Raw genomic sequence first — 4775 nt, forward strand, 5'->3', positions numbered from 1 at the left:
AATTTTCAGTTTATATAACCATTTGCAACCCATGGTCTGTTTTCCTCTAGGAAGTTCAACCAATTCCCAAGTGTTATTTCTGATTATTGAATCATATTCCTGTTCCATGGCTGTTTTCCATTCACTACTTTCATTTTCTTCTTTATAACTAGACGATTCAACCACATTCATCATACTAGTTATAAAAGCATTTTCCCTATATCTTGCAGGCATTTGAGCTTTCCTACCTGATCTCCTAAGTGGTGGGATAGTGGTTTCAAACCTTATTTCTTCCTTTTGCTGTTGTTGTTGTTGCTACTGTTGTTGTTGTTGTTGCTGCTGCTGTTGTTGTTGTTGTTGCTGCTGTTGCTATCGCTATTGTTGCTATTCATCCTCTGCCTTTGTGTGTTGTTGACCCTGATTGTTTTCTGTTTCATCTTCCTCAAAGTACGGAATGTCCCATCTGTCATAGTGCTCATCAGGTTCTTCATTATCCTGCTCATGGAATTTAACATCTCTACTAAAAAAAATCTTGTGAGTAGAGGGACTAAATAATTTGTATGCTTTATATGACGAACAATACCCTATAAAAGTACATCTGATGGCTTTCGAGTCTAATTTTCTTCTATCTTCCTTTGGTATGTGGGCAAATGCTTTACATCCAAATATCCTTTAGTGTTTTACTTTGGGCTTATATCCATATAGTGCCTCAAAAGGAGTTTTAGACTCAAGACTTCTTGTAGGACTCCTATTTTTTAAATAAACTGCAGTGTTCACTGCTTCAGCCCAAAAACCATTTGAAAGATTCTTACCTTTAAGCATACTTCTGGCACATTCCACCAGTGTTCTGTTTTTTCTTTCTGTTACTCCATTATGCTGTGGAGTATGGGGTACTGTAAACTGCTGCAAAATTCCATGATCTTCACAATATCTGATGAGTTCATCCTTCCTGTATTCTCCCCCTTGATTAGAGTGGAGAATTTTTATTTGTTTTCCTGTTTGTCTTTCAATCATATTTTTAAACTGCTTAAAGCATTAGAGTGTATGACTCTTCTTACTTAAGAATTACACCCAAGAAAACTTCATACAGTCATCAATAAACAGTAGAAAATACAGTGCACCTCCTAAAGCTTTTGCCTGCATGGGACCACAAACGTCTGTATGCACTAACTCCAATATATCCCTCTGTTTCTTTTCAACTCTAACAAGGAATTCTTCTCTATGCATTTTTCCTAAAGTACAGGCATCATAGTCATTATGTACTTGCTTTAGCATAGGAAGATCTCTTACCATTTCCTTCTTTTGTAGTAACAACAAATCATTGTAGTTGATGTGGCCGAATCTCTGATATAAAAGCTCTTTTGTAGTCAGGATCGCTACTGTCAATGCTCAAACCGGTGCAGGTCTCACAACCAACTTGTACAGTCCTCCTGTTTGGATTCCTGTAGCAATTGTCTTCATACCATCTAGCAAATCTTTAATGTAGTAGTTAGATTTTAAAAATTCAACTTTCATATCTTGATCTGTAATCATAGATACAGAAATCAAGTTCTTTGTTATTCCAGGCACATACATTACATTATAAATTTGTTTCATATTACCATCAGGTAGAATAATAGAAACTTTCCCACACCCTTTGATTTGATGGCTTCTATCATCACCTAGGTAGATCTATGCGCCTTCATTGATCTCTTTAAAATCCTCCAACTAGTGCTTATTCCTTGTCATGTGTGTTGACGCTCCTGAGTCTACATACCAGATGTTTGCATCAACATTTTCATCACAATCTGCCATGAACAATCTTAAATTCTGCACCTAATCACCATTCGCGAGATGACTTGCATGTCTTTTTGGCTTCTGTTGTTCTTCATGATATTTCTTTTTCCTACACTCCCTAGCAATATGACCCAATTTTCCACAATAAAGACATTTAGTTTCAGAGTAGTTTTTATTGGGATGCATACTTTGAGTCAGATTTAGTCGTTTATGTGAACTTGCTCCATTTTGCTATTGTGGACCTTCTTTCCCTTTGTAGAAGTTCTTCTTCGCCATCAATGCAAGATCGGCACTCTGGGGCTTCATAGTTGATCTCCTCTCTTCTTCCTGCATCAGTATACCTATCAGCTCTTCAAAGTGTGGAATCTTCTCTCTGGCATTGATCCCAGTGATGAACATTTGATAATCATCAGTGACACCATTCATTGTAATGGTCACAAGATCTGTATCGTCCATTGTATGACCAATATCTGATAATTTGGTTTTCATATCCTTAATCCTTGCTACGAATGAAGCAATTGTTTCATTCTCCTCCATCTTCATGGACAAGGTTTTACTCTTGAGGAACAGAAGACGATTTGAATTCCTGATCTCGTACAATTCCTTCAGAATTCCCCAGATCTCATTATCAAACTTACCTTCTCTGATGTGCGATATAATATAGTCTTTCACTGACATCTTTAACATTGTCCTTGCTCTACTTTCTCTTTTCTCCCAATCTGGGACTGATGTTGATCCAGCCGCGGGCCTCAGCTCATCCCCATTCACGATCGACCAAGCACTTTGCACTTCTAGTAGAGTCTACATCTTGAATTTCCAATTTGCATAATTGGAACCATTGAGCTTGTTATGCTCGTTCATGCATGCTTCAAATATATTGTTATTCATCTTGTCGATTTAGAAAAAAAAAATTGGATAGGTAAAAGATGTTAAATTTAATCCAGATCTGTGACAGAGACAGATCACTATTCTTCAACCTTGTTTGATCTCGCAGCACACGCGCAGATCACCATGGCTTCCTTCTCAGCCTCCAGACAACCTCCAGTTGTCAGCTATGGCCCTGTTATTGGCTTCCCCACGCATGTTTTCTGACAGCTACAACCTTGTTCTTGGCTTTCCCACGCATCCACATCCTTTTTGTTGGCTTCCACGATCGTCGCAGAATTTCCTGTCTTTTCTGCGACGTCGTTGCAGTTGTACACGTCTTTTCTGCAACGAACTGCAATGAAAAATATCCGTGAAGTGCTACAGTGACCTCGTCGCAGAGGTACACTCATAACCAACGACAATTTCAGAATCGTCGCAGTTATCTGCCTTACAACTGCGATGATCTCGGTTTAAAGAACCACCCACCAGCGAGCGTACAGGTTCCTCAGCCCTGACGCTCTGATACCATGATAAAAATGGTAATGTTTGTATTAATGAAAATAAAATCCACTGGTCAGCTCTACAAAAGAGAGTCTGAACCAGGAGAGTCTAGCTCTGCAGAATGCTCTACATTGTTCATGCACATTACACATTAAATAGAATACATGGTTTTAGGGAAGTTAGAACAACATCCTAAGAAATAGAAACTAATTCATACCGTTACGTGAACCAAATCTACCTATTCTAGGATATTCTCCATTATCTTCAACATATCTACCGTCAAATTAATGCTGACATTAGTTCCCTTCAAGCTCGATTCTAGCACCCAAACTACAAAAACCTGACATGAACCTGGTCTGCTAATTCATCTCGGTCACAGGAACATGAAGCTATAAAACCTGGACCAGTGAAACAGGAATTGCCGACTTTGGTGATTAATCACGAGTCATACTCAGCTCGGCGTGAAAAGATCCGATTGGAAACTCTGCGAGTCAACTCACGTTGACCGAGTTTGACTCGTGGTCAACATGAGTTTGACTCGCGAGTCTGGTGATTTAGCCGATTCTGCGTTTTTTTGGCGAGTCCCGCCAGTTTTTTTATCGGGTTTTGGGTTTCGGATTGTGGTGGTAAGGCTTTTATAACTATATCAGTTACGTGATAGCGTTGTTTCATTGTTTCTAACTTTCTCACTGTCAATTGGCGCTGAATTTCTTTCTCATTTCAGGCTGAGGTTACCATACCAAGAGGTTGGGCGCATCTCTCTTCCTAGCCAAGTATACCTTCCTTGCTAGCTGAGAGCTGAGTGTTAAAGTCAGGCCGAGTCCAGTTATTTTAGAGGCCCGAATTCATCCTAGTATGCTGCACGAGTTGCTGGAAAGGGTCACAATTCACTGGCTAAGTTGTCATCATATTATGCCGAGTTTATACCTGTTGTAGTGACCATGAACTCCCTGGTCTGTTCACTGAGTGGACTGATATAAATATACAGTCTTTTGTGTAGGTTGAGTATTAAGAAAAGGGTCGACCTGCTGCCGGTTTAGAAGACTATACAAACAACCTTGCACGGGACTGCTATCTCTGTGGAAAGGGGGCCAAGTTACAGTCATTTTATTCATAGTCCCGAGTCCGTAGAGCCACATTCGACGCCGCAGAGCCAGATTGCTGAGTACCTGCGTGAGCCGCCTTCAGCCTTGAGGACCGAGGTAACCTGCGTGAAGTTTGAATGGTGACGTATTCGGTATTGACAGTGACTTGACATATTAAGTTTTAACATATAAACTTAACATATAGAGTCTAGAAGACTGAAGTATGACCGAGTGGTAGATTTGTTAAAACATGAAAGGAGACTTAGCATAGTTTTGAAGTTGTTGATTAACATTTAATATGGCTAAAAGCCTAAAACATCAATGTTCCCCATTTAATTTTTAATGTGCTTTAGGATGTAAAATTATAAGTGACCATGAACTGTGACGGGCATGAGAATGCATTGAGAAAAGCTCTTTCAAACGTCATATATATTATATACAGAAAGTTTGTTCCCCTCTTGATATATGCAATTCCCTATGTCGAAAAACTATCAAAACAACAGAAATTAGATCTCAGAGCTGAGAACTTAATATTATCAAAATTCCTTCTCTGGATTGGAGGTGCCT

The sequence above is a fragment of the Pinus tabuliformis genome, chromosome 8, assembly GCF_031772625.1.
Source record: "Pinus tabuliformis cultivar Carrire ecotype Pingquan chromosome 8, CPIR1, whole genome shotgun sequence".
Taxonomy (NCBI): Eukaryota; Viridiplantae; Streptophyta; class Pinopsida; order Pinales; family Pinaceae; genus Pinus; species Pinus tabuliformis.